Genomic DNA, 19,002 nt, shown 5'->3' with positions numbered 1-19,002 from the left:
GCAGAAAGTCACCCTGCTCAGCCTACAAGGCAGCAGGCACGTCTAATAGAGAAAGATCAGAGGAACCGAGAAGCTTCTCTAGCAGATTACAATGCTGTTGCCTTCCAGTTTCCTGTTTGGGTTTCCCAGGCCTCCTTCAGTTACCCTGGAATGTCAGAGCAAGCAATCTGCTTTGGGTTTGGAAAGGTTTAATGTTCCTTTATGTGGGGGTGTTAAGTTCATCAGAAAGAAAAAAAAAAAACAGCCTACCTCCTGCGCTCAGTAGTGTGGCATGGAAATGTAGCACATCCTACTCTGATGTTCCTTTTCTGCCTCCCTTAGCCCTTGTTGTTAGATTGCGGTTTATAGGTTCTTTTGTTTTTTCTTTCCTTTTAATTGGTTTTACTCTTCATGCCAAGTTGCTTTAATTAAGGATCTAATTTTTTTTAAGTAATAGGGAAAGCTTTTATCTGCCACCTGCTTGGACTGGAGAGATGAGTTTGCAAATGCTCCACCTTTAAGTTTGGGCCCACATAAGACTCTCTTCTACCCCACTTGCATTCAGGGGGGTTACTCTGAGTTTGGTCCATGACAGCCACTGGCTAGGAAAGGAAGCAAGAATATGCAGATATGTTAGCTCAACAGAGAAATTGTTGTTGAAGACAGGAATAGACTATGCTCGACCAGAGGAATGCTGCCTTCACTTCTCCCTAAAATAAGGAGAGGGAAGGAATGAGAGGAACATGTGCCACCAGCTTCCTTATCCCAAACCCTTTTCACAAGAAGTCACGTCAAAGCCACAGCCAGTGGTTTGAGTGGGTGGAGAATCTGGATTCCCCCAGTTGATTTGACTTGTGTGAACTCAATTCAATTCAACAAGCTTGTTTATAGATTGCTAATAATCCCTATTATCGTCACTTCACAGGCACACCATAGTTCCAGCCTGTGGGCACTTTAATTAAGGAAAGATGACTAGTGATGCATAGAGTACAGGATGAGAAGGCCTTTGCATCAAGTGCAGAAAGAACAGCAACCATTCTACAAAAACAACAAGTTTGCTCTTTCTGTGGTATACCTCCTTATGGTTTTGTTTAGAGATCCCTTGGGGATATAGAGGAAGCATGAAGTGGCAAATGAGAGAGGTTAAATGGCATGGAGCAGAGAAATGATGACAAAAGGGGAAGGAACCATCAAGGGAGCTAAGTGATAGAGCTGGAAAGACCAAGCATCGTCCAGGGCATCTCAGATCACTACAATACAGAAGCTTTAACCATTTTGCCTGGGATTTATTTAAAGGCCTGTGAACCACTGAATATAAAATCATTATCCTATCTTATTGAATTAATTCACAGCACATATTTTTGGCCATTAGAAAAACATCTCTGTGCAATTTAGATCTGAAAGTCGGGGTTTAGGATTGGGGATAGGAGAACAACCCCAGCCCCACATCCTCTCAATGCATTGGTGGAGGTTGGGGCTGCAAGGTAAAGGACCACATAATACAAGTTGCCCTGCCTTCCTCTGGCAGCAGTTACACAAAGCCAAGCAGTTGTCTTGACCTCAGGAATTCTCAGTCTTTGACAGATGAATGTGCAATATGGCACTCCAAGAAGGAGGTATAGTAGGTCACAAATATATTGGACCTTTGAATTCCTCCCCTTTAATTTCACCTACCAACCTATTAATACCGCCTACAGAGTCCAGTTAGAAAAACACTACATGGGATGGTTAATTTTAGGTGTTCCCCTTGGCTGGACCATAATGGCAGATATTTGGTCAAACCTTATTCTGGATGTTTCTGTAAAGGAGTTTTTGAATAAGATTTGCAATTAAATCAGTGGACTTTGAGTAAAGTAGACTGCCCTCTATTTCATAGGTAGGCCCCATTCAATTGGTTGAGGCCTTAATTAGAGCCAAAGGCTGATTGTCCCCAAGTAAGAAGGAATTCTGCTAGCAGATAGCTTTTTTCCCCATAGGTTATTGGGGTACAGGTGGTATTTGGTTACATGAGTTAGTTCTTAAGTGGTGATTTGTGAGATTTTGGTGCACCCATCACCTGAGCAGGATATACTGCACCCTATTTGTAGTCTTTTTCCCCCTCGTCTTCCTCCCAAGTCCCCAGAGTCCATTGTATCATTCTTATGCCTTTGCACCCTCATAGCTTAGCTCCCATATACAGTGAGAACATATGATGTCTGGTTTTCCATTCCTCAGTTACTTCACTTAGAATAAGTCTCCAATCCCATGTAGGTTACTGTGAATGTTATTAATTCATCCCTTTTAATGGCTGAGTAGCATTCCATCATGTACACACACCATGGTTTCTTTATCCACTTGTTGATTGATGGGCATTTGGGTAGGTTCCATGATTTTGCAATTATGAATTGTGCTGCTATCACCATGCATGTGCAAGTATCATTTTCATATAATGACTTCTAATCCTCTGGATCACTCCTACTAGTGGGATTGCTGGATCAAATGGTAGTTTTCCTTTTAGTTCTTTAAGGAGTCTCCACACTGTTTACCATAGTGGCTGTACTAGTTTACATTCCCACCAGCAGTGTACAAGTGTTCCCTGATCACTGCATTTATGCCAACATCTACTGGTTTTTAAATTTTTTAAATTATGGCCATTCTTGCCGGGATAAGGTGGTATCATATCATGGTTTTGATCTTGCATTTTTCTGATAATTAATGATGTTGAGAATTTTTTCATATGCTTTTTGGCCATTTGTATATCTTCTTTTGAGAATTGAGCAGATGGCTTTTGAACTTCATTTACAACATCAGCTCTTCCTGGTTTGCCAGCAGAATGCCTTTGGACTTCAACTGCAACTCTTTCCTGAGTCTTAAGTCTGCCAATCTTCTCCATTAGATTTTGAACTTGCCAAGCCTTCACAATCACATACACCAATTCCTTGAAATAAATGTCTTACACACACACACACACACACACACACACACACACACACACACACTTGGTTCTATTTCTTTGGTGAACCCTAATACATTAAGTAATGTAAATTGGGAAAATAGAATGGAGTCTATTTTCAGATGGTCAGATTAATTTTAATTCTTGGTGAAAAGAGCAACGCACATTTCTAATGTACTATACAAACAGATTTTGAGATAAAGAGCAATTAAAAACCTAGGCATCAACATCAAGTATAAAACATGAGAGAACAAACACAATTTTTGAGAAAAGCAGAAGCACCTGCAGAAGAAGGAAGGGTTCAAAACATCAATCAAAAACACAGTAAGACCTCGTACTGAGGTCTTATCTAAGGCAAGTCAGATGGACACAAAACTTTTAGCTGACAATGCAGGCAGGGGCTTGAACTCAGGGCTGGATTATGGGTTTCATATTCTAAAAGTAAGGCCACAGAAATAGGGATGTGGGGTCATGTGCTTCTCCATGATAAAGGCACAGCCACAGGAAAGCTGCAAACAAGCCACCCCTAAAGGAGAGAGTCCATGGAAGGTTTGGAAGGAAAGGGCCGAGACAAGATCCAGGACACTTTCTGATCTTTTCACCCAGGGTGAGATAAGGTGTCAGGAGCAAGCAGGCCCACCCCTGTGGCAGAGGCTTCACCTTCTCATCTCCTCACATGTGCTACTTTGAAGCCTCTAAAGTCCTTGCAGCTTCTACTAGAGATTTCCAGTTTCCAGGTATCCCAAACATTGCAATTTTCCTTAACTGTGCTTATGATCTGCCCACTACCTCATATATTGACTACATTTATTTGATTTTAGTACTATATAGTCTCCTAAAAATACTTGATGGTTATAGTAAAAACAAAAAGACATATTATCGAAAAGTCAAGACCAAAATCAACAAATAAAGGGGAAAGGAAAGGTCTTAAGAACAAAGAAATAGAAAGATCAACTGAGTTTGAAATTCAACAAGTGTTGACTGCTAATGTCTTCCCAAATCTATCTTGCCCACCAACATAGCATAGAGGTTAAGAGGGCTGCCCCTTACTAGCTATGACCTGAGGCCAAGTTACTTCATTACTTAGTGCCTCCACTTTCCTGTATGAAAACTAGAGATAGGGAAAAAAAAGATTAAAAAAAAACCCTTCCCAGAAACTGACACCACTTCAAATTATCTATCTCTCTCATTCCTAACCTAGTAAAAGTTCTTGAAAGAGAAGTCCAGGAGAGGGGAAAGAAACCAATCTTTACTATGTACCTGCTGTACATTAACTCTATAACTCTCTTTTCTGATCTTATGCGGTTTGTATCTACTCTGTCCATATAAATTATGTGATTTAGTCATCATAAACTTGTGAGAAAACATTTTAATCAATTATACAGACAAAATGGAGTCTTGGAGGCTCCAAGGTTTAGTTCAGAACCTGCAAGTGACCTAAGATCTCCTCTCTCGTGACGCATACCGTGGAGTGACGCTCCACAAAGTCGGACCCCTGGGCTCCCTACCTCAAAATCACTCAAAACCAATCACTTGTTAAAACCAGTGATTCCTAGGCCCTCACCCAGGCCTATTTAATTACAATTGCTTGAGGGTAGTGGTTTTAATAAGCCACTCACCACCATGATTCCCTTGCACACTCAAGAGTGGTTGGCTCAGTGGTTAGGAGCTTGGACTCTGAAGGTGGGCCTGGGCCTGGTGTCGCTATGTTTGAGGTATATAACATTGGGCACATCACTCAACCTCTCTGAGACTCTTTACTTCATTCCAAACATGGAGATTACAGAGCATCCTGCATGTGGTTGCTGCAGTGATGAAATAATGAATGTCAGGTGCCAAGTTCAGAGTCTCGCATGTAGTAACTATGATCATTTGCTTCACATGAGAATAACTTAATTTCCTCTTTGCTTTCTCATTCAACTTCACAGTTCACTGTGTTTGCTTTTTTCTCCACCATTTAAGTGAAATCAGCTGAGCAAATATGACCTCCTTGCCAAATCCAATCGCCTCTTTTCCGATCTCATGCAGTTTTGTATCTACTCTGTCAATTATTTATTCATTAGAACCATATTGTGCCTCTGCTCTGGGCCATGCCCTGGGCTAGGGATAAGGAATGCCATGGTGAATGCAGCAGGCATAATCCCTATCCTCATGGAACTTTCGAGCTTGTGTAGGGGACATGGATCTCAATAAGTAACCACATATAAGCATAACAAGTTTTGCTATGGAAGAAAAGAACAGAGTGCCCCACAAACGAATGACAGAAAGAATCTTTTGTCAAAGAGGATCAGGGAAGGTCTGAGACCTGAGAAAGAGCCAAGTTTGAAACAGGTCATTCACACAGAAGGAACAGCAGCAGGTAGGAAGACCCTCAGGAAGAAAAGAGCTTGTCACATTGGAGAAGAGAAACAACATCTATATGGCAGGACAAGAGGAAGGGTGGTATGAAATGAACCCATAAATAGGCATGGGCTTAGCTGTGCAGAGCCTTGTAAACCAGAGTGAAGGTTTGGATTGAATTCTGAGGGCAACCGGAAGGCCATGGGAAGACTTTGAGCCAGAGTATGATCCCATCACTGTAGCAGCGATTTGGAGAAAGTGTTAGAAGTGGGGTAGAAGGAAAGCTGAGAGATCATTTGGTTTGCAGAGACTTGGATTTGAGTACTGGAAGCCGAGATGGGAAGAAGTGAGAGCACTGGAGATAAATTTTTGGTGGAGAATTGAAAAAATTTGAAGGTGAACTGGATGTAGAAGATAAAGAAGGAAGAGATACCAGGAATGACTCTCAGGGCTCAATTTTGAACAATGAGCTGTTTACCACTTAATGGAGCCATTTACCAAGGGGAGGCACTAAATCCCTCTCAGGGGAATATAATCTTTACATTTCTAGAAATCTCCCAAATGACTCTCATGGCTAACCCTGGTTGAGAAGGTTCAATCTAGAGAGGTGGCGTAGAGAGTAATGGTTAAATTTAATGACTAATCCTTGTATCTTTCTTTGGAGGTAGCTTGTCTTGTTCAAACCTAGTGATGAACTGCCTATATCACTGGGAAAGTTAGTTTGATCATCTACAAAATGGAAATAACTGGCTCATATGGCTACTGTAAGGTGGTGATCTTATGAAACATTTAGAATACTTCCAAGCTACTGTTTTCAGATCATTCACTTAAATAAGCCAGGTGTTTTCACATCTGTAAGATTTAGCTCCTTCCCTACCTTTTGCTTGATGTGTTCATCTCCCCTTGTTCTATGTGATAATTTTCTATTTCTTATCCAGAGATAGCTTTTCTCTGACTGGGACCTCAAACCACCACCTTCCCCAACCAGTCATCTGGGCCATTTCTCCTGCTTGCATGGGCTCACAGTTTTCCATGCATTCTTCCACTATAGAACTTAACACATGGGTTAGATTTATTTGTTTGTTTGTTTGTTTTTGGCCTCCTGGACAAGACTTAGAATTCTGGGGGGCTGCTAACCTTGCCTTATATAAATTTATATCCACAGAACCTAGTCTGTTGCCATAGCTTGAGGCCCAGAATGAATTTGATGGATTTAATTGAATTTAACTAAATTAAAAGCATGATGCCCTCAGGGAACTCATCTCACAATCTAAGCCTCTTGCTTAATTAAAGTAGCCGATGAATGCAGGCATGCAGAAAACATTCACCCTACATGGCTATTTAGGCCCAAACTTAAGCCTAAACCAGTCATGCCAGATATAACACCTTTCTTATGTGTCTCTCACCTCTGCTTTGCTCTTCCTGAGCAGTATGGGGCCTATGCTTTCTGAGGAACAGAGGAAGGAGGAAGGTGGGGTGGGGAGGAAGAAATACTCCTACAACTTTACAAAACCTTCCTTCACCCCTCAGTGGGGGAAGGAAGGTAAAGAGGGTGGCTGTATGTGCTGTATTAACAGGCATGCTCAAGCTGGTTTGCATCCTTTCTAACCAGGTGGCTTTGTGCAGAAGGTCCAAACACCAGTAGGCAAACCCCAGTAATGTTACAAGCACAGTGAACTTTCCCAGAGCAACTTTCGTAAGAGGATCCCTGGTTTTTACCATGCCTTTGTATGGAAGCAGTTTGAACTCTCTCATTCTAATTCTTGTGGAGATTTCAACCTCCACAAAGTGCGAAGGAGGTACTGGTCATACATTTTAAACTAAAATAATTTGATTAAGGGCTTGGGTCTCTGAGAGAAAAGTTGAAGAGGACTCTTCATTCTATTCTTTAATCTCAAGGCAAATGGACACAGCAGGAGGTAGGCTGACATGTACAAATGGAAACCTTTAGAGCCAAACAGATCTGGGTCTAAATCCTGACTCATTTCCTCTTTAGTTCTGTGCTTATTAAAGTTAATAATGTGACAATGATGATAATTGCTAACACTTAGATGTACTTACTATATGCCAGACTCTGTTCTAGGTGCTTTGCATGTATCAACTTACTGAAGATACTACCATCATATTTTATAGCAAAGGAATCTTAGGCACAGAAAGGTTTTATAATGGGTACAAGTTACTGAAGAGCTGAGCAGGAATTCAAAACCAGGGAGCTGGGCTGCAGACATCCATGCTAGCATCCACTGTGCTTCCCTGACTCCCACATGCCTCTGGAGCACAGCATCTGGCTTTCAGAATCTGAGTTTCCTTCCCTGTAAAGTGCATATGATGAGGCCAACCTTGGTGAGATAATATACATAGAACCCTAGACACCAGAGGGGCACCCACACTAGAGTAGGTGTCTCTAATTCCAGCTGGTATACCCACAATGTCCTATCAGATTTCTAAGTAAACTCTAATAAAATTCTAAGGTATCTAGAGTGCCCAAGAACAGCAAATGTGTGGGTGCACTGAACAAATTGGGGGTTTTAAAATTTACTGTTTAGAACCTTCCATGGATCCAGAAGGCAGTCATAGTCTGTGATGCCCTCTAACTCAATGCTTCTAAATTAACTATGGCTTTTGTTGCAGGCTAGAAACTCACCAACTGCTAACAACCAGCTGGAGGGCAAGTCAAAAGCTATGAGAGCCTAGAAGGAGAACAATTATTTAGAGCAGCTGGGAAAGTCTTTGACCGGTCTTCAGAAAATGGTCTAAAAGGAAAGAGGAAAAGTCATTCTACTGAGAGGAGTTTGTGTAATCAAAGCAACCGACCCATAAGGACTCACGCAAGATTAGAAAAGGGTGAAGGATGCTTGGAAAGCTGGCCTAGGAAAAGGCTGTGAAGGGCCCTGAATGTCACATGTCACATATCACATGTTGCCTACAGCATGTAGAATCAAAACATGATGAATCATGTCTTGAATCATGACATATGAATCATGACACATGAATCATGACATGTGACATGTTGAATGTCACAAGTCACATGCGATAGGCAGCCATCAAGAGCATTAGAAAGGAAAGTATATAATCAGGCCTGTGCCTTGATAAGATAATTTATATAGTATTCAGTGTGGATTAAAATGGAGAACATAGGTACTAGTTTTGACATTGACAGTAAAGGAAACCATTTAGGTTTCTCGTACACCAAAATATTAAAACATATACCCAAACACAACAATCTTGAGAGAGAAGAGCCAAAAGTTATTTGTCACTGGACTAAAGTGGAAATAAATGTTTATAACCTCTAAGGTAGACTAGAGGAGTTGTTAGCAAAACTGCCACATAAAATTTCAGATATGCAAAGAAATGCAATTGTAGACTTATGCACATATTTCCACAAGAGAATAGAGTCTGGGCAGAGTGTGTGAAGTAAAAAACGTGTTCAAAGCTTAGGAAGTGCCTTGCTCTTCACCAAGAAGAGCCAACAGCGTTTTCTTTGAAACAACTCTCATATTCCCTTAAAGAGAAGTTTGATAGTGTTGTAGAAAACTCACCTACTGAAGTGACAACAAAAACAGCAACCCAGTATGAGTAAACTGGTATTATGACTAAAGGGACAAGTAACTGCACTTTTGACACATACCCTCTAAAAGATTGGGTGGGAGTGTTTCAAAGAATCAAGTCTGAGTAATAGAAAAGAGTATACCACTTCCCCTTCATACACTTTTGAGCATGGGGGAACTGGGGGCTGGGTAATTGACTGCAGTTGTCCACACAGGACCTTCTCCCACCATACACCATTTCTTTGGGATCTCTCCCAAAATTATTCTTCTAAGTGACACATCCCTTTATTGATCATCTTTCTGCCTACTAATCTTCCTCAGCAATCATGTGAGTTATTAGTCTTAGCATTTGTTTTTCTCAAATATGGTCTTTTAACCACTCCTTAAATATTTTGTGTAAACATAGTTTGTTTTCCCAATTTAGCTGGAAGCATTTTTCAAAATGGAAATCTGTGTGTATATTTCTATAATTTTTTCATCATGCCTTATGTGGTATATAAAAACCAACAGCAATAAAACAACAACAGTAATAATACCTAAGACTTTTTGAATGCTAACCATATATTCAGCATTATTTCAATACCTTTACACATACCAACTGATTTAATTATTACAACAACTGCATGAAGTGGATGTAGTGTTGTTATCAGTTTATACTTAAGGAAACTGAGTTATGGGAGGTTAATTATCTTTAGCATAGTAACAGAGTCATTAAGTATATGATCTGAGACAATCTGACATCTGAGCTATGCTTCACTGTACCTGTTAAGATATTCTTTTTCTTGAATTCAAATTCTAAAAGGAAAACAGAGTTGAAATTTATAAATTCAATGCTATCCCCATCAAGCTCCAATGACTTTCCTCACAGAATTGGGAAAAAACACCTTAAACTTCATATGGAACCAAAAAAGAGCCCACATAGCTGAAAGAAACCAAAGCAAGAAACAACAAAAAAAAGCTTGAGGCATCACGCTACCTGACTTCAAACTTTATTACAAGGCTATTGTAATTAAAGCAGCATGATACCAGTACCAAAACAGAGATATAGACCAATGGAACAGAACAGAGGTCTCAGAAAGAACTCCACACAACTACAACCATCTAATCGTTGACAAACCTAACAAAAACAAGCAATGGGGAAAGGATTCTCTATCTAATAAGTGGCATTGGGAAAACTGGCTAGTCATAGGCAGAAAGCTGAAACCAGATCCCTTCCTTACACCTTATACAAAAATTAACTCTAGATGGAGTGAAGATTTAAACATGAGATCTAACACCGTAAAAACTCTAGAAGAAAACCTAGGCAATACCATTCAGGACATAGGCATAGGCAAGGACCTCATGACTAAAACACCAAAAACAATGGCAACAAAAACCAAAATAGACAAAAGGGATCTAATTAAATTTAAGAGCTTCAGTACATCAAAAGAAACGATCAATAGAGGGAACTGGCAACCAACAGAATGGGGAAAAAATGTTTGCAATCTACCCATCTGACAAAGGGCTAATATCCAGAATCTACAAAGAACTAAAACAGATTTACAAGAAAAAAACAACCCCATCAAAAAGTGGGTAAAGGATATGAACAGACACTTCTCAAAAGAAGGGATTTATGCAGCCAAGAAACATATGAAAAAAAGTTCATCGTCACTGGTCATTAGAGAAATGCAAATCAAAACCACATTGAGATACCATCTCACACCAGTTAGAGTGACAATCATTAAAAAATCTGGAGACAACACATGCTGGAGAGGATGTGGAGAAATAGGAATGCTTTTACACTGTTGGTGGGAGTGTAAATTAATTCAACCAATGTGAAGACAGTGTGGTGATTCCTCAAGGATCTAGAAATAGAAATACCATTTGACCCAGCAATCTCATTACTGGGTATATAACCAAAGGATTATAAGTCATTCTATTAGAAAGACATGCACACGTATGTTTATTGCAGCACTGTTTACAATAGCAAAGACTTGGAACCAACCCAAATGCCCATCAATGATAAACTGGATAAAGAAAATGTGGCACCTATACACCATGAAATACTATGCAGCCATAAAAAAGGATGAGTTCATGTCCTTTGCAGGGACATGGATGAAGCTAGAAACCATCATTCTCAGCAAACTGACACAGAACAGAAAACCAAACACTGCATGTTCTCACTTATAAGTGAGTGTTGAACAATGAGATCACATGGACACAGGGAGGGGAACATCACACACTGGGGCCACTTGGTGGGTAGGGGGACTAGGGAAGGAATAGCAGGGGGTGGAGGGATTGGGGAGGTAAAACATTAGGAGAAATTCCTAATGTAGGTGACAGGCAGATGAATGCAGCAAATCACTGTGGCATGTATATACCTGTGTAACAATCCAACACAATCTGCACATGTACCCCAGAACCTAAAGTATAATAAAAAAAAGAAAAAGAAAAGAAAAAACCGCAAAAAAAAAGAAAGAAAGAAAGAGAAAAGAAAAGGTGGCACATATACACCATGGAATACTATGCAGCCATAAAAAATGATGAGTTCATGTTTTTTGCAGGGACATGGATGAAACTGGAAACCATCATTCTCAGCAAACTGACACAAGAACAGATAATCAAACACTGCATGTTCTCACTCATAAGTGGGTGTTGAACAATAAGAACACAGGGAGGGGAACATCACACACTGGGGCCTGGGGTGGGGGGCTAGAAGAGGAATAGCAGGAAGTGGGGGGATTGGGGAGGGATAGCACTAAGAGAAATACCTAATGCAGATGACGGGGCAATGGATGTAGCAAACCACCACCATGGCACATGCATACCTATGTAATAAACCTGCATGATTTGCACATGTGTAGGGTTCAGCCCTACAGGGTTCTGTGCGCCCCTCCCAGCTGGTGCAGAGATGAGAAATTGTAGAAATAAAAGACACAAGACACAGAGAGAAAAGAGAGTTTGGGTCCTGGAGTCCACTGCTATCCAAATCATGGAGACCAGCAGTGGCCCCGAATGCCTGGACGCTCTCACTTTAATTGAGTTGCAAATCTGGGGGCAGGGTAGGTAGGGTGTGGTCTTGGTGGTTGGAGACTGGGGGAAGGTAGATAGGGCGTGGCAGTGATAGGGTCAAGTACATCACGTCTCATTCAGGTAGGGGCTCAGGAATTTCTGGTACCCAAAGTGAGGTAAGGAGCATAATGTATCAGCACTTTTTCCATACTTATCAAAAAAGAACAAAAACGGTAGGATTTATATTACTATTACTGATTATCTTTTCTAAGAAAAATGGAACCAGGTGCAGAAGCAGAGCATGAGAGTAGACATGGAATGTGACCACTGAAGACATTCAATGTGACCACTGAAGAATCGCACAGAGACAATTAAGCCCCTGGATGTCTGCGGGCCTGCCTGACAGCCGTCAGACCTTACCCCAAGAGCTTAGAGAAGCAGAGTTTTCTCCTAACTCCTCCGGGGAAGGAGACATCTCAGCTATTTTGGATGTCTCCTTTCCTAGTTGGCTAAACAGCAGTTGCTTTCCCAGCGCCGGCGTTCCTGCACAGCCAAGGTGACCTCCAGCAGCCCTTACATGGGCATGACAGAGGGCTTAAAGCATCTTGCCTTAGTGTCATTTCTTTCACAATGTCACCCCAGGTTCACACTTCTGATCTGAGAGGCATTAGTAAAAGAATTAAGATCACCTATGAATAACTAAGATCACATATGAATAACTAATAACTACTACAGTTATATTTCTAGTTACTTTCTTCTTCATTTTTTATATGGAAATAGGCTGAGGCTTCTGGCTCCTGCCTTGGCACTTATGGGATCTCCCCCCTACACACATGTACCCAGAATTTAAAGTATACTAAATAAATTTGTTTTAATAAAAAATTTAAAAAAAAGTAAGTTCACACATTAAAAAAAAAAGAAAAGAAAATTAGAGTCCCTAGTTAATCAAGGAAAGTTTTGCTTTAAAAACATTAAGAAACAATGTTCCTAAGGTCTCTGCAAGATTTTGTGGCCCATCATAGAACAGAGTCATCTTCGACTTCTACACCAAGGAAAATGTGGCTTTTGGATTCTTGGACAGAACCTACTGCATGGCCTCTATTTTCATGCGCCCTTGCTGGGATCTGAAGATAAATGTGAATAAAGTAGATACAGTGGAAGTGAGTCGGAGAAACATCCTGAACAAAAAACACTTGGTCCCCTTGGCCAGCTACCCATATTCTCATCAAGGGAGAATTTGAGCATAGGTGATATCACATCAGAGTGCAAACTCTGGACCAACTTGTACCTTTACTCATTCCTACCTTTAACACACACACAGCATAATATGTACAATTCTCATTCTGGGCATAGTTGATGGTAGGAAGGTTTTTATACATTTGAGATCCTATTTAGTGAGCATATGGTAACAACACAAGAAATGTGCCATCAGACTACTGTTCAACAGTTTACAAAGACGGCCACAACAATTCTTACGATTCTGTTGCACATGACTCTTTGCCATGCAACACTGTCACCCCTTCCCATCAAGATATAGAGTCTATTTCTTTTTCCCTTTAATTTAGTCTGGCTCTGTGATTTGCCTAAAACCAACAGAAGGCTGCAGAAGGAACATCATATGACTTCAGAGTCTCAGCAGCAAAAGGCCTTTCAGCTTCTGAAAAGCTGTTGTTGCTGTGAGATAGGAAGCCTGGCCAGTTTCCATGAGAATGGGAGAGCACACCTGGTCAACAGGGAGAGCCAGCCTTCAGCCATGTGAGTGAGACCATCCAGCCTCACTTAAGCTGCCGGATGACTGAAGCCAGGTAAGTGACCACAGGCAAGACCAGCAAAAGAACAACTGACTGAGCCCAGCCCAAATTGTTAAGGCATAGCAATTCAGGAAAAGACAAATTTTTGTGTTTTAAATTAGGATTTGTTATGGAGAAATAGATAACTGATAAAGCTCCAAATCCTAATCGATACAAGAAAATCAACACCTTTTATATTACCATGACACAAACTATTTTCTTAATAGTCATCATTAAAGCTTTATATTTCTAACTGCCCTTCCTCTACTACGAGGACTACTGTGCTGGTGCATTTAAGTGAGTGTATACACACAAAGACATATTCTTCAGTTTCCCAACTAGTTACTCATTTACTCTGTTGGACTTTCATTTCCAAATATTGCTATATTTCCAGTTCAGTACAATTAACTAGCTTCACTCCCATATATCCAGCTCTTTCTGTCTGTGAAGAGAGGCTTACTATTACTTATTATGTACCAGGAACTGTTTCTCAGTATCACTTTGTCAGGCAGGTGACCATTACTCTGCTCATTTTATATACAAGATAACTGAGGTTCAGTAGACGGCCATTCTACCAATTTCATACTCCCTCATTTAAGTCAGCCTGCAAGAGGTTTTAAAGCAAATGTCTCTACATTTAAAAAGAAAGTCTCTACCTTTCTTAAAATATGTCCTTCACTTGGTTTCCAACCATCACACCTTCCTGGTTTTCTCATAACCTTGATTTCTCAGTCCCTTTGATGACTTTTCTTCAAGCTCATTCAATGTCCGAATGCCCTAAGTTTTTACATTTGATCCTATTATTTTCTCTATCAATAACTACTGGACAGGTGATTTCATCTAGTCAACCATGACATTCAGAATCAACTGCAAAATAGAGATAGGAGTCAAAGAGAAGAGATAAATATATTACTCTTATTACTTATTTTTAAAATATTTATATTGGAAAATATGATTGGGATACCTACTAACCCATACAAACACAAGAACATCTGGGCAACCACAGGCCTCCTCCAATGCAAATTAGGGTGAAAAACTCACAGTATGAAGGATTAAAAAATGTATATTCTCTGAAGGCAGATATGCCCTTCCAGATACAAGAAAGTGAATGAACCATTAATACTGAGTTCTTTCTCCCAAGCTGACCAATCAGTTATGTCGATTTGTCTTTCCCAGGGAAGAGTCATCTTTTGTAACACTGATGGAGGTCTGTGAGAAGTCACAATTGTAACACTGATGGAAGTCCCCTATAGAAACATAAATATTTGGAAATATGTGTTTCCCCCATAACAAATATTGTCCTTATCCTGTGGCTTTCCATTATGTCTCCACTCTCAATATCTTCCCTGAGCCTCAGAATTATATGTACACCTGTCTATTCAGTCTCTGCTTGAAAGCCTAAAGAGCATTTCAAACTCAACATGTCAAAGAAGGTACCTTTCTTTCTCTTTCTTCCTTTCTTTCTTTCTTCCTTTCTTTCTTTCTTTCTTTCTTTCTTTCTTTCTTTCTTTCTTTCTTTCTTTCTTTCTCTTTCCTTTCTTTTTCTTTCTTTCCTTTTTTTTTGAGATGGAGTTTCGCTCTTGTTACCCAGGATGGGGTGCAATGGTGCAATCTCAGCTCACCGCAACCTCCACCTCCTGGGTTCAGGCAATTCTTCTGCCTCAGCCTCCTCAGTAGCTGGGATTACAGGCATGTGCCACCACGCCCAGCTAATTTTTTGTATTTTTAGTAGAGACCGAGTTTCACTCTTTTTTTCTTTCTTTCTTCTTCTTCTTCTTCTTTTTTTTTTTTTTTTAACTATCTCTTTACTCCTGTTTAGTTTGGTAGGGTTGCCTCTTTACTCCTCTTTAGTTTGGAAGCTTCAACAGCAGAATCTGTATCCTCTCACAGTTCTAGAGGCGGGGAGTCCAAGATTAAGGAGCCAGCAGTGTTGGTTTCTCCTGCTATCTTTCTCCTTGGATACCTTCTTACTATGTCCTCACATGGCCTTTTCTCTGCACACACACATCTCTGGTGTCTCTCCCTTCTTATAAGGAATCAACCACATTAAATTAGAGACCCACCCTTATTATCTCATTTAACCTTAATTACCTCCTTAAAGCCCCTATCTTCAAACATAGTCACATAACTGGTTATACTGGTTCCTTTCCTGCCCTACTACAGTCTATTTCTCATAGATCCACCAGAGTCATCCTGAAAGTAAATCAGATATCATTGCTCCTCTACTTTGCATTCTCTAGTGACTTCTCATTACACTTAGAATAAAACCCAACTCCAGTTTATAACCCACTTTCATCTACCCTTGCCCACCTCACCATCCTTAGTATACATTACTCTTCCCCATCATTCACTCAACTCCAGTCACTTTGGCCACCTTGACTTTCTTAAGCATGCAAAGCTCATTTCTGCATCACAACCACTGCATGAGTTCATCCTTGTCCGTCCACCTGAAACTCTGGAATTGTCTCCCCGCTTTTCATTTCATTAATATCTCTACTCAAATACAACTTTATTAATAGAGCTTTCCTAACTCTGTTTTAAACATACCTCATGACTTTCAACTCCTTTACCCTCCTTCATTTACTTCAACACATTTACAACTGCTTGAAATTACACTGTATTTTTATTTGATTGTTTATTATCTAGTCTTAGTCTTCTCCACTAGGTTATAAGCATCCTGAGGCTTTTTGTTTTTTGCTGTGCCTGCAGCACTGAGAAGGGTCCTCGAAACAAACTAGACCTAGACCCTCAACACACATACATTGAATGAAAATAATCTATGCAATCTAAATCATTCTGATTAGGAAATCTGATCATGCTGCTTCTTGTCTTAAGCCCTCCAATGGCTTCTCGTTGCTCTGTGGATAGACTCAAAGCATTTAACATCATGTACAAGACCTTCCTGCTTTTCAGTTTTACCTCTAGCTACTCCCACCACGCAGCTGGAGCTCCAGCCTTCCCTAACCTTTATGAAGACTAGAACTGTGCTGCTTCATCTTGTATCCCTGGATTCTAGCATAATGCCTGGCATAAAATGATGACGAAGCAGCTGGCATTAAGTGGCAGGAACTATGCTATAAAACAGAGAGTGTACAGAGTCTTGATTTTACATTTCATTAGGTGGTTACTCTGTTAGCCCTAGCTATTTCTCACAGGTGATTTAAAAATCAAATTATATAAAAAGTATTTATGGAGCACCTACTATGTGCTAGACATGTCCTATGTGCTGAAAGTACATTAATGAGTGAAACAGACAATGACTTCTGTGTTCATGGAATATATGTTCTAGAAAGTAAAAGACTACACACACACACACGTATACACACAGGTAATAAGGACATAGAACTAATTCAGGGAAGGAGAGTGGGAGTGCCTGGTGCAGTGCATATGCACATTTTATACTTGGTGGTCAGGTTAGGCCTCATAGAGATGACGACATTTGAATAGAGACTCAAAGGGATTGAGGGAATGAACCATGTAAACATTTGGGGAAATAACATTCCAGTCAGAAGGAACAACAAATGCAAAAGCTCTGAGGCAAGAACATGTCTATAGTGTTCAAGACCGTAAATTCGGGCCATAAAATAAATCTCAATAAAGTTAAAAGAATTCACACAATATATAGTGTGCCCTCAGATCACAACAGAATTAAATGAAGCTCAATTTAATAAATAGAAATAAATAACAGAAAGCATCTCTGGATAATCCACAAATATTTGGAAACTAAATAACACACCTCAGAACACCTCATGAATCACAGAATATATCAAAAGAGAATGAATGGAATGAAATTGAAAACAGAAAATACTGAAATTTGTAAGATACATCTAAATTTGTGAAACTAAAACACCCATATCAAAAAAGAAGAAAGGTTTGAAATTAACAACCTCAGCTTCTGCTTTAAGAAATTAAAAAAAGAACAGAAAATAAAACCCAACCCAAGGAGAAGAAAGAAAATGATAAAGATCAGAGTGGGAAACAATGAAAGAGAAAACAGAAAATGATAGAGAAAATCAATAAAATTAAAAACTTGTTGTTGAGAAAATCAAAACTGATACACCTTTCATAAGACAGATCAGAAAAAGAGAAAGAGAAGACACCAACTACCCATATCAGGAATGAGAGAAGTGACAGTACAGATGTGACCAATAAAGGAAAATAAATATTATGAACAACTTTATGCCAATAAACTCGACAACTTGAGGAACACATACACATATCTTGAATAGTATGAGGTATTGTTATGGCTTTTGACCCACGTCCCCAGTCCCCATCCAAATCTCAAGTTCAACTGTAATCTCCAATGTTGGAGGAAGGGCCTGGTGGGACGTGATTGGATCATGGGGGTGGGTCCTTCATGGACCCACCTTTTAGTGCTGTTCTTGTGACAGTGAGTGAGTTCTCATGAGTTCTGGTTCTTTAAAAGTGTGTAGCACATCCCACGTCACTATGTCTTGCTGCTCCAGCCACGTGACCTGCCTGCTCCCTCTTCACCTTCCACCATGATTCTGTTTCCTGAGGCCTCCCCAGAAGCTGAGCAGATGCCAGTACCATAACTCCAGTACAGCCTGTGGAACTGTGAGCCAATTAAACCTTTTATTTATTTATTTTTAAAAATTTAAAATTTATTTATAAATTACCCAGTCTCAGGTTTTCCTTTATAGTAATGTGAGAAGTGACTAATACGGCTATCATAGTGCATTCAAGAAGGACCAAACAGATACTAAATAGTCCTGCACCTATTAAGAAAATTAAGTTTATTTTTAAAATTCAATTTATAAAGAAGTATATGAATGAAAATACTTTTCATGAAGTAAATCCTAGGCCTGAATTATTTCATCAGTGCTAGAAAAATTATTTCATCGGTGTGAAAAATATTGAATTATTTCATCAATGCTAAAAAACCCACTTTCGCCATGATACAATACTCATTCTATGTGAACTCTTCTAGGAAATTGAAGAGGAGTGAATACTCTTAGACCACAGTGCAGTCAAATTAGAACTCAGAATTCAGAAACAAACTCAGAACTGCACAGCTTCATGGAAACTGAACAACTGGCTCTTGAATGTTGACTGGAAAAACAATAAAATGAAGGCAGAAATAAAGATGTTCTTTGAAACCAACAAGAACGAAGACACAACGTACCAGAATCTCTGGGACACATTTAAAGCAGTGTCTAGAGAAAAATATACAGCAATAAATGCCCACATAAGAAGCAAGGAAAGCTCTAAAATCAACACCCTATTGTCAAAATTGAAAGAACTAGAGGAGCAAGATAAAAAAAAAACTCAAAACCTCTGGCCGTGCAGATGAGAACAGTGGATAGTTTTGTGCCTGAACACAGAGAGCGTGGGGCTCCCTACTGGTCCACTCCACAGGCTTCCCTATTATTCTCTCGAAAACAAAAGAACACTAGGAGAA

General features: G+C 39.8%; 1 long non-coding RNA gene across 1 annotated transcript in view; it reads left to right on the top strand.

The window, feature by feature from the left end:
* The window catches only part of LOC144577716 (uncharacterized), a 31,787-nt gene extending 22,453 nt beyond the window's left edge, over nt 1–9,334 (top strand). The window contains exon 3 of the long non-coding RNA XR_013522242.1: nt 7,883–9,334. This is a non-coding gene — a long non-coding RNA (uncharacterized LOC144577716). The remainder of the gene's footprint in view (nt 1–7,882) is intronic.
* Nucleotides 9,335–19,002: the final 9,668 nt, after the last annotated feature.

The sequence above is a fragment of the Callithrix jacchus genome, chromosome 9 (genome assembly GCF_049354715.1).
Source record: "Callithrix jacchus isolate 240 chromosome 9, calJac240_pri, whole genome shotgun sequence".
Classification (NCBI taxonomy): domain Eukaryota; kingdom Metazoa; phylum Chordata; class Mammalia; order Primates; family Cebidae; genus Callithrix; species Callithrix jacchus.
The sequence above is the reverse complement of the archived record's forward strand: the minus strand, read 5'-3'. Positions and strand labels throughout refer to the sequence as shown.